Source organism: Canis lupus, chromosome 8 (assembly GCF_003254725.2).
Source record: "Canis lupus dingo isolate Sandy chromosome 8, ASM325472v2, whole genome shotgun sequence".
NCBI classification, from domain to species: Eukaryota; Metazoa; Chordata; class Mammalia; order Carnivora; family Canidae; genus Canis; species Canis lupus.
Genome location: NC_064250.1, coordinates 44,058,528 through 44,070,743, shown reverse-complemented (window position 1 = coordinate 44,070,743; position 12,216 = coordinate 44,058,528). Strand labels below are relative to the sequence as shown.

Here is a 12,216-nt window from a genome sequence, read left to right as displayed (position 1 = left end):
TTACTCTCCTCTCATTCTCTGCTCATCTCACACTTTTCATCTTTATGAATGTAGAGAAATTGAGCTGTTTTTTCACCTTTAGCTCTACTGACTTGTGGTCTCAGGGTTTTATCATTCACCTTTGACCTACTGATTAGGAATTTTATTAAGGATAGGTATTTCCTTCTTCTGTGAGCATTAATCACGCAGTAGATACAGTTTCTAATGGTTCTCATGTATTCTTTAATATTGAAGTATGTTGAAAGCAATCCTATGAATTCTTTTATCATTTGAGCCATCGGTCTGGCTGTAGGTTTTCTGTAAATTCACACTTTCACACCTTAGGCTTTGAAAGTAATACAAGAAACTGTGAGCCCCTAAAGAGCACAGATTAAATCTTTTTCATCTTTATGTCTGCAGCAGTACCCAGTGGGTGTCTCAAAAATTGATGTACACTTTATAATTCATTGTCTATATCTTTTCAGTAGGAATGAAATACTTACGTGTGGAGAAAGCTTCAAGCCTGGTACTCATTTGCAGTTAGTGGGTATAAGGTTGCAAAATTTCTTCACTACCATGGTGGTAAAGTAAATGATTCCTTTTGGGCTCAGCTTAGGTACCATAGCTTAGGTACCATAGAGACCCAGCTGATACACTACTGCATAATCCCAGGAACTTTTTAAGCATCATGAGCAATTCTCATTCTTTTCACTCCACAGGACTTGATATCTAACTTTATGTCACTGTAATAATTCCTCTTGATATTGAGTTTCTTCTGTGAAATAGTAAAGAATTTAAATTTTCTACTAAGTTTAACAGTTTACCATAGTTCTTCCTGTAGTAGGGTACTCTTGGGAGAAGAATGAGAGAAGTGGTATCTAAAAAGTAGAAGTAACATTCTTTTCTCTGCAGACATATTACTTCCAGCATGGCAAATACCACTTTTGTTTCCTATACAGTTTTGTTTAAAATATTTTTTGTAATAAAGAGTATGACTATATTTTTTGATGTTTAATTGACATCTTTTAAGCCTCATCTCTCCCTCTTGGCCATTGTCCCACATATGGGAAAGCTGATAAGAAAGTCCAAGAGATCTTTTCTTTGTACCTGTGGAACTTCAAACCTATGCATGGGAACCCTTGCTCTAGTCACCCTCCTTAGTCACTCTGAAAACCTCAAACCAATCTTTTCCTGCTCTCTCAAGCCATTTTTGGACCTGTTTGGGAGCCACCCTGTTCTCCCCAGAAAACCTTATTATATAACTAATAAGTCTTTTCACACCTTCCTGTTTTGTGTGTGCACATTTAAGTCAGATTTGAATAGGAGTCCATCCGGACTCTATAATGTATGTGCAACAATTTTACAAAATATTTAATGCATACAAAGGAATGTTTATATGTTTAAAGTATAAATGCAGTTTTAAAAAGCTCTGGACCATGGGATGCCTGGGTGGCTCAGCGGTTAAGCATCTGCCGTTGGCTTAGGACATGATTCTGGAGTCCCGGAATCAAGTCCCACTTTAGGCTTCCTGCATGGAGCCTGCTTCTCCCTCTGCCTGTGTCTCTGCCTCTCTCTCTCTCTCTCTCTCTGCATCTCTCATGAATAAATAAATAAAATGTTTAAAAAAATAAAAAAAATAAAAATCTCTGGACCTATCACCCAACCTAAGAAACGGAACATTACCACCACTGTATTTGAAGTGCTTTTCCCTGATTCTGTGCCTCACCCTACACAAACCAGTTCCCTATCCCAGCTTATCAAGGCATTTTGGGTATTTGATTGTTTATCAATCCCCTAATTTTATTTTTTACATTTAAGCTACAGGTGTACATATTGTTAAGTTACATATTGTTTGGTATTACGTGTTTATTAACTCAATATAGATGACATCATGTTGTATAAACTATGTGAGTACTTTTTCTTGTTGATATTGTATTTGGAAGTTTGGATTCATAGAGCTGCAGGCATGCGTTTTCTCTACTGTATTGTATGTCTGTAGTGTGAACATAGTACAAGTAATTTATTGATTCTCCCCTATCTTTTGATCTCATGTATAATATTACATTAAACATTCTTGTACATAAGATCTGGTGAAACTGTGCAAGAATTTCTCCAGCATGTATGCCTAGGAGTGGAATTTCTGCATCATACAATATCCACAGTTTTAACTCTATTTAATAATGACAAGTTGATTTCCAATTTCATATCTATTTGGATAAACAATTTTTCTAGCACTATTTACTGAAAGGCTCTTAACCTACTGATCCATGTTATCTATTCCATCACAAATCAAGTTTGTGTGTGTATATTATATATATATATATATATATATATATATATATATACATATATATATATATATAGTCTGAGTTCTTGGTTCTGATCTATCAGTCTGTTTTTGTTTATTTCCATACAGGTACAATCAGACTTATGAAGATAGTTTAGTTATAAGCCTTGGTATCTAATAAAACAAGATTCCTACTTTATTCTTTTTCTTTAGGAGTGTCCTCACTATTCTTTGGCCTTTGTTCTTCCATAGAAGTTTTAGGAACAGCTTATTGAGCCACCAGCCAAGAAAACAAAACAAAACTTCTTAAGTTTTTGACTGGGATCGAATTGAATCTATAAATCAAAATCTTTGTAGTGTTGAGTCTACGTATTTATAAACATAACTCCCCATTTATAGAAGTCTTCTTCAGTGTCCTTCAAGAATGTATTATGATTTTCCTCATGAAGGTCTTACACATTTTTGGTTAGGTTTATTCGTAGCCACCTCATTTTTATGTATTATTGTAAATGTAAATCTTTTTTCTAAATTAGGTTTTATATTTTATTTTTTTAAAGATTTTATTTATTTATTCATATAGACAGGGAGAGAGAGAGAGGCAGAGACACAGGCAGAGGGAGAAGCAGGCATCATACCGAGAGCCTGACACAGGACTCGATTCAGGGCCTCCAGGATCACGCCCTGGGCTGCAGGCGGCACCAAACCGCATCGCCACCGGCGCTGCCCGGTTTTGTATTTTAAAAGCTGTGTTTTGGGATCCCTGGGTGGCGCAGTGGTTTGGTGCCTGCCTTTGGCCCAGGGCGCGATCCTGGAGATCCGGGATTGAATCCCACATCGGGCTCCTGGTGCATGGAGCCTGCTTCTCCCTCTGCCTGTGTCTCTGCCTCTCTCTCTCTCTCTCTCTCTCTCTCTCTCTGTGACTATCATAAATAAATAAATAAATAAATTAAAAAAAATAAAAGCTGTGTTTTGATGGTGTGTATAAAAGAGCTTGACTTGTATGCCTTGATTTTGATTCCAAATACAGTAACCATACAACATTGTCATTCCAATAATTTATCTACAAGTTATTTTGTTTTTTTTTCTCTGCATCTCTGAATAGTAACAGTTCTGATTCTTCCTTTCCAGTTCTTGTAACTTTTAAATCTTTTTCTTACCTTTCACTGGCTAGAATGTCCCATACAATGTTGTGTAGAAATGTTTTGTTCCTGATTGTAAAAAATTTCATCATTAAGAAGGTATGTAGACTGCAGATGCCCTATGCTGACTGATGGTTATCCTGGGAGTGCTCCTTGGTTGCCCAATAATGAAGTAGCTGGGACTGGGGTTACTGCTTCTTCAGCTCAGTAGCAGGGGATAAGCCTAAGCCTAACTTCACATACGACTGGAGGCTTTCTCTCCTTGAGGTGCCTGAGTCCAGTTTCATTAAGATCTTCAGTAAAAATGAAAACATATGACCATACAAAGACTTGAACATGAATATTCATGGCAGTATTTCTCACAGTAGCCAAAAAGTGGAAGCAACTTAAATGTCCACCAACTAGTAAATGGGTAAACACAATATGGTATAGTCATACAATGGAATATTATTTGGCAATAAAAAGGGATGAAGTGTTGACACATGCCACAAGATGGATGAGCTACAAAATCATTATACTCGGGTGAAAAAAGCCAGTCACAAAAGAATGCATAGTGCGTGAATCCATTTATGTTAAATATCCAAAAAGAGCAAATCTAAGGTAGAAGCAAATTAGTGGCTACCTACTGCTGGGAATGAGAATGGAGAATGTCTGTAAATGGACATGAGGGTTTTTTAGGGTAATGGAAATGTTCTAAAATTAAGTTGTGATGATGGTTGTACAACTATAAATATAAGAAAATTAATTTAATTATACACTTAAAATGGGTGAATTTTATGGCATGTAAATTATATCTCAGTGCGGCTGCTTAAAAAAACAAAACAACTATAAAAGCAGCTGATGTTCCATGACAATAATCTGACTGGCATCTAAACCTAGACCACTTGGTGTCTAGGTCCTGACTGATTATTCCCTGCATACAAAGCTGCTCTGATGCTTTCATGGAAGGTAGGATAGTAAAGGGGCAGGAGACCATTGCAAACAAATCACTGAATAGTTGCTGTCTACCCAGATTATAGTGCAGTTATCAACTGGTCACACTCATTGGCCACCACAGTACTGAGGGAATGCACTCATGAGTGTAGTAGCCATGGTGGCACAGATGAAGGCTTTGTATGGGCACAAAAGCATGCGTCCCTCATCAAAGCTGACCTTGCTACTGCTTCCACCCTGCAAGTTAGCTACAGACACTAATGCTGAGCCCTTTGAGGAGTGAATCTTTGAGGACACCAACATTCACTTAGTGGCACTTGATTACACAAGACCCTTCTGCCCTGGAAGGGGCAGCAATTCATTTTGACATGTGTTCTAAGTGTGCATTTACTTTTCCTGGCTATAGTGACTTGGTTAGCACTTCTATTCAAGGACTCACAGAGTATACGATTTACTGATTTGGGATATTCCACATACTGTCATTTCTGATGAAAGGACCCAATTTATGAAAAAAGAGGTTCTGCAGTGGGTACATGCCTGTGTGATTCACCCGCCCTGCTACATCCCACATCATCTGTAAGCTGCTAGCCTGATAGAGCAGTGAAATGGCCTCAAAGAAACAGCTGAAGCAAGTTTGGAGGTTATATCCTACAAAGGTATTCCTTCAGGATGCAGTATATAGATCAAAGCAGAGGTTGGCAAACTGGTTCCAAGGCCAAATCGGGCTTGGTGCTGTTTTACAAATATAATATTGGAACACGACCACACTCATCATTTATGTATTGTCTGGCTTCTCTCATGCTACATCAGCAGAATTAAGTAGTTGTGTCAGAGACTGTATGGTCCACAAAGTCTAAAATAGTTACTGTCTGGCACTTACAGAAAAAATTTGCCACTTTTTCCTTAAAACTGATGATTGTATGGTTCTGTGTTACTGCTGGGAACCAAGGAGTGGGAAGAATGGCTCTGTTCCAGCCAACACACTTGGGAAACTTTTACTTCCAGTTTCTGAAACTTCAGATTCTTTAGTTGAAGAACTAGAGGTCCTGGTTATAGAGGTCCTGGACACTTCCATTAGGGGACACATTAATAGTTTCACTAACCTTCAGGCTGTGGCTGCTATTGATCATTTTATGCTCATTGTTGCCAGTAGACTAGCAAGAGTTACCATACTTGAAGGGATAACTGACTTTGATAATCCTGAGGATCTGGGGTTGCTAGTATGTAATGGTAGCAGAGAAGAATATATTTAGGACCCATGTGAACTTCTGGGGCATTTCTTGGTAATCTGAACCTCAGTTTTCATTGTCAATTGGCAAGTAGAGCTCAACTGTGGCCAGACAACAGCATGGTAACCAAAGTCTCAGACCCATCAGGTGACAGTCAGTACCATGCAAGTCACCTAGACCAGCAAAATTGCTGGCACAAAGTGAGGGGAACATAGAATGGGTAGTAAAGAAAGGAAATGATCAATATCACTTCTGACCTCAGAACCAACTGCAGCTGTGGAGGCTATAGTTTATCCCACTAACTTCTCTTTTAAGTTGTCATAGAAATTATGATCAACCAGAATCCTGGAGAATTTGCAAAAGAATGGAATAAACCTAATGTGTAAAGCAAGTGGGCCTGGGTGGTCAAGGGATGGAGCACAGCAGACAGTGTCGGTGCTCTGTCCTTTTGTTGGCGTGGTGAACTCATTCTTCTTCAACGGCTGCATATGTTGCTACTAATGCACCTGCAACATTTGTAAGAGGCTTGCCTTTGGTAGGTTGGAGCAACATCACCAGGAGATATCTCTGGAAGTTATGTACTACATATCCCTTTAACAGTCTGTAAACAGTGACTGCCTAAAACCTCACTCCCCAGCTCTACTGTGGAAAAGATGTGATGTGGTGTGTGCATCAGAGCTCCTGGAGATTTCAGCCTGAGGCTAGACCCAGCTAAAACCACAGTCTTGCTTTGTTTCTTCTGTTGGCCTCTTCTGTTACCCCTCACTCCCTTACAGATTTTTTCCTTTTTCTTATAATTTTGAGTTTGGACCTTAAAAGATGCTGTTGATAAGTGGGTTGGTTTAAAACAGGCAGCCTGGGGGTATGTTTGGCTCAAAATTTCTCATGTAATTATGTAATTTCTCTCTTAATAAATAACTCGATTATATATTTTCTGCTTGGTAAAGTTTGTTCTGTATTTTCCCCCCTAATGTCTAAGGTTGGAATGCTTAGTTCATTAATTTTGAGTCTTTTGTGTTTCCTTAGGAATATACAATTATCCATTTTCTTCAAAGTAAGCCTTTAACAGCATGTCACAAGTATTGAATATGACATTCTTTATCAGTCAGTTCTGAGAATTTTCTGATTTCCTTTATGACTTTTTTGGATGCATAAATAAATTTTAAAATTTCCAAACACTTGGAAGTATTTCTACTTGTCTGTTATTGATTTGTAACTTAATTTTATGGTTGTCAAGTAAGTGTTCTGTATGAGGAGTGAATTGAGGAGTGAATTCCAGTGAATTGAGGAGTGAATTCACTGATTTTTAAAAATTGCTGACATTAGTCTTATGGACTATCATATTGTGTGCTTGGAAAGAATGTATATTCTGTAGCTGTTGAGTGCAGTAATCTGTATCTATATCTATATATCTATATGTATATATGTGCTTTTCATTAAACTTGTTAATTATTTTGCTCAGATTCCTTATATCCTTATTTTTTGGTCTATTTAATTTACTATGATAAATTAGTTAAAATCTTCCTCTGTGATAGTGAAATTGTCTATATATTTTGAGACTATGTTATTAAGTACATAAAGTGTAGAATTGTTTTATTTTCATGATAAATTGAAACTTTGATCATTATATAGTGATCATCTTTATCTCTAGAAATGCTTTTTTGCTCTAAAGTCTTATTTTATAGTATTAGTATCACCACACCAGATTTCTTTAATATTTTCCTAGTCTATTTTTCCCCTGCTTTGACTTTCACACTTTTTTTGTCCTTGTGTTTTCACTTATAAAGAGCAGAGAATTGGATTATTTTTAATCCAGTCTGACAATCATTGACTTTGAATTGGATAGCTTAGATAATTTCCATTTATTTGGATCAGTTTTATATTTGGTATGGTAGATATCATCAAAATAGTCAGTGACTCTTCCTAACAGCCCCTCCTTTATTTATTTATTTATTTATTTATTTATTTATTTATTTATTTATTTATTTATTTTTTAAAGATTTATTTGACAGGAAGAGAGAGTACAAGCAGTAGGGGCTGCAGGCAGAGGGAACAGGAGAAGCAAGCTCCCTGCTGAGCAAGAAGCCTGTTGTGGGGCTTGATCCCAGGACCCTGGGATCATGACCTGAACCAAAGGCATATTCTTAACCAACTAAGCCACCCAGACACCTCCTAACAGCCTTTCCTTACAAGCCGTGTCTCTTCTAAGGTTATCTCTATTGAAGTATTATAACCCCATTGATATCTAAGTCTATTAAGAGATGTGGTCTTAATTATGATGATGATTTTTTTTTCTAATTAGAAGTGAGTAGAAATAAATGTACTACTTCTGAGTAGAAGCTTGTAGAGTCACTATGCTATTCTGAGTCGTTCTCTGTCACCATACCTGTGGGTTTCAGACTGAAGCCATTCCTTCAGTCTGGGTTTCAGATTGAATAGCTAAGGACAGCCAAAGACTGGCATGCAATTTGAGAGAGAAACAGATTCTCTAAGTCACTGAGATTTGGGGATTATTTATTAATGCAGGATAACTTTACAAGATCTGATTAATACAGATGACCCTTGAACAACAAAGGGGTTGGGGGCACTGACCCCCACACAGTCAAAAATCTGCTATAGCTTTGACTCCCCTAAAACTTAATACTAATAGACTACTGTTGACAAGAAGCCTTATCAATAACATAAGCAGGCAATTAACACATATTGTATATGTTATATGTATTACATACTATATTCTCACAATGAAGTAAGCTAGAGAAAAAATATTAAGAAAATCATAAGGAAGAGAAAATACATTTACACTATTGTACTGTAAGAAATCTGTATATAAGTGGACACATGTTGTTCAGACCCATGTTGTTTAAAAAGAGACAACTGTACACTTAAATTTATTTCTACCATTTTATTTGCTACCCTCTATTGCTCTGTGTATTCTTTTTTGTCTTCTATTGTGCTTTCTTCTTGATTTTTAATTTTTTCATTCCTTTTCTCCCCAACAGAAAAATTGGTTTTGTTACATGATTCCAGTATATAATGAAGAAACAGGCACAGCATAAATAGAAAAGTACTTCCATTTGGAAGACTCTATGATACATAGCAATCACTGATCCATAGCAGTTTTGAAATTCTGGTGGGCACATATGGTTAAGGCCCTCCATCTTTGAGGTGGGAAATATTTTTTGATTAAATATACTCTACAGATCGAAGGGACTTCTTTTTCCATTGTTCTTTGTGGCCCTGACTTGACCTTCTGGAAATTTCTTCCTTTTGTATTATTCTTCTTGGCCCCATGTGAAATAGAAGGCAATAGGACCTCCTTGTGGGCCATGCAGTTTTCTGACTTTGGTTGCTCTACTTTTTCTGGCAATAAAACTCCCTCAAACTTAATAGACTTGCAGTCTATTTTATTTCAATCAGCTGTATGTGCCAGTATCCATATTTTCATTTATTTATAAGTGTGCTTTCTTACAGTGTTCTATTTCTTATCTTTGACACATATATTCCTACATCCTCACTCCCTTTAATATCAGATAAATTGAGTCTATTAGATGTCACTGGGAAGAACACATACTCTAGCTATTTACTGAGTTACTTTGTATAAATGATCAATTTGCTGGATACCACCCTCTTAATTTGCTTTTTGCTTTGAAGTTCTTAATCCATTTCTCAGGACAGTAGAGGCTGTGTAGCATCGCCATTACTCTGAGGAGAAAACAGTCAGTAGCAGGGTGCAAAAATGCAGAGCAATAAAACCTTTAACTTGGAGAAGTAAGACCATACTCCAAGGAAGCAGCAGCAGCAGCACCACCAGCAGCACCACCAGCAGCAACAGCAGCAGCCACCACTGCCACCAATACCTGCAAATGGGCAAAAAGCCAGCAGCCAAAATGAAGGGTTGACCATTGACCTGAAGAATTTTAGGAAACCAGGAGAGGAGACCTTCACCCAATGTAGCCAACTCTTTGTGGGCAATCTTCCTCCCGATATCACTGAGGAGGAGATGAGGAAAGTATTTGAGAAATATGGGAAAGCAGGCAAAGTCTTCATTCATAAGGATAAGGGCTTTGGCTTTATCCGCTTGGAAATATAAACCCTAGCAGAGATTGCCAAAGTAGAATTGGACAACATGCCACTTTGTGGAAAGCAGCTGCATGTGTGCTTTGCCTGCCATAGTGCATCCTTACAGTCCAAAACTTTCCTCAGTATGTTTCCAGTGAACTGCTGGAGGAAACTTTTTCTGTGTTTGGCCAGGTGGGGAGGGCTGTAGTCATCGTGGATGATCGAGGAAGGCCCTCAGGAAAAGGCATTGTTGAATTCCCAGGGAACTCAACAGAAAGCTCTGAACAGGTGCAGGGAAGACTCCTTCCTGCTAACCACATTTCCTCAGCCTGTGACTGTGGAGCCCATGGACCAGTTGGATGATGAAGAGGGACTTCCAGAGAAACTGGTTATTAGCAGTTTCACAGGTAGCAAGAGCAGTCATCCAGATTGGCTCCTTTGAGTATGAGTATGCCATGCACTGGAAGGCACTGATTGAGATGGAGAAGTAGCAGCAGGACCAAGTGGACCGCAACATCAAGGAAGCTCATGAGAAGCTGGAGGTGGAGATGGAGGCTGCTCGCCATGAGCACCAGGTCATGCTAATGAGACAGGATTTGATGAGGTGTCAAGAAGAACTTAGGAGGATGGAAGAGCTGCACAACCAAGAGTGCAGAAACGAAAGCAACTGGAGCGCAGGCAGGAGGAGGAGTGAGCAGGCACCAAGAGGAAGAGATGTGGCAGCAACAGGAAGAAATGATGCAGCAACAGCAGGAAGATTCAAGGGAACATTCCCTGATGCAAGAGAACAGGAGATACGGATGGGCCAGATGGCTATGGGAGGTTCTATGGGCATGAACAATAGAGGTGCCATGCCCCCTGCTCCAGTGCCAGATGGTACCCCAGCTCCTCCAGGACCTGCCACTATGGTGCCAGATGGGACCTTGGGATTGACCCCACCAGCAACTGAATGCTTTGGCCTGGCTGCTACAATGGAAGGAATTGGGGCAATTGGTGGAACCCCTCCTGCATTCAACCGTGCAGCTCCTGGAGCTGGATTTGCTCCAAACAAACGTTGCCGACACTAATAAAAATTTCAATGTCTTGTTTCCCAAAAACCCTTAAAAGCAGGACCCTTTTTGGACTAGCCAGAATTCTGCCCTGGGAAAGTGTTAGGGATTCCTCCCAGTAGTTAGGTCTTCCTTGCCTGTACTACTCTGAGGGAGTTTACTGGAGGCTGAGGGCAAGGGAGGGGCGATATTTAACAAATCAGTTCTGTGTGGTATATCGTTTAACTAATTGATTCTGTGTGGTGCATTCCTGAAGTCTCATGTGATTGTTGAGGGTCTTGGGGGGTGGAACCATGGCAAAATGGATCCAGTTAGAGCCCCCATTAATCTTGGTCATTCCATTCTTGTCCATCCTGTTCTTTTTACTTTCTCATTCTTATATCCTCTAACCCCATAGACACTGCCGCATACACCACAAAAACAAACATTCCCCCCCAGTGACCTTAGCCCCATTCCATTCACTCACAGATGGGAATTCAGGCAAATGTCCACAGAGGTCACAGAAAACATATGATTCTGTTATATCCCATATATTACCCCTTCATGTCCTAAGGAAGACCTTTCTCTTAGAGATTTTCATTTTAGTGTACCTTTAAAAAATCCTGTGTTAAGTTGCCTCCATCTTTTTTTTTGGGGGGGGGGGGTAAGGACAACCCAGGTATGGCCCTTTTATCTCTATGATGCTGTTCACAGCTTTTCTTGATGGGCCTAGTACAATCTTGGGAACAGGATAGCTGTATGCTACAGGTCAGACAGTAGCTCTGAGACTTTCCTATCTTAGATAGTTATGCTGTGCATTTTTTAAAATTGGTGTACCATGTTTGATTTGTCCCTCATGTCTTTGGAGTTTTCCTGAGAAATGGAACAGTAATGCAGCATCAACTTATTAAAATACGTTTTAAGCCTTAAAAAAAAAAAACTGTTCTTAATCCATCCAGTGGTTTTCACAGTTATAAGGAACACTCCTTTAATTTGACCTTTGCTTCAAGGCTGAGTTATAATTAGCCTTTGTTGCTCAAAGATTTTATTATATTTAGCTTTGACATTTTGGGATGGTGAGGAAGTTTTCTTTTCCATCTCTGAAAGTTCATGAATTTTCATATTCTCTCTACTCCCTTTTATTCCTGTTCATAATCATACAAATTCTTTCTTCAACTCAGGAAATGGTCAAATGCAGCTAAGTACCAACACTCCCTCATGAAGTTTGTTTTCCAACTTCTTTCCTTAGAGCCACATATAACTTTATTAGGCACCTGATATGTTTCCCAACTTAGGGCAGATGACTTTTTACCAAACATCTTGGCATTACATGTTGCTCATCTTCAATACAGATTTTCCTCATTGCTTTAAGTACCAGTGCTTGTTTCTGTTGGGATTAAGTATATTGTTATATGAACAACCCCAACTTTTCAGAAAGAATCAAGATTTCATCCTCATTCTGGGTTACAGGCTGTTGAAGGTTCAACAGGAATAGTCTAGTCACTGGTCACAGCAGCAAGGGGACAGAGAATGGATACTCTAACTCAAATACTTCTTCTTGG

The 12,216-nt window shown here is 38.8% G+C and overlaps 1 pseudogene; it reads left to right on the top strand.

Annotated features, from left to right (window-relative positions):
- The first annotated feature begins 9,303 nt into the window (after nt 1-9,303).
- On the top strand, nt 9,304-11,309 carry LOC112657344 (non-POU domain-containing octamer-binding protein-like; annotated as a pseudogene).
- The last annotated feature ends 907 nt before the right edge of the window (nt 11,310-12,216 follow it).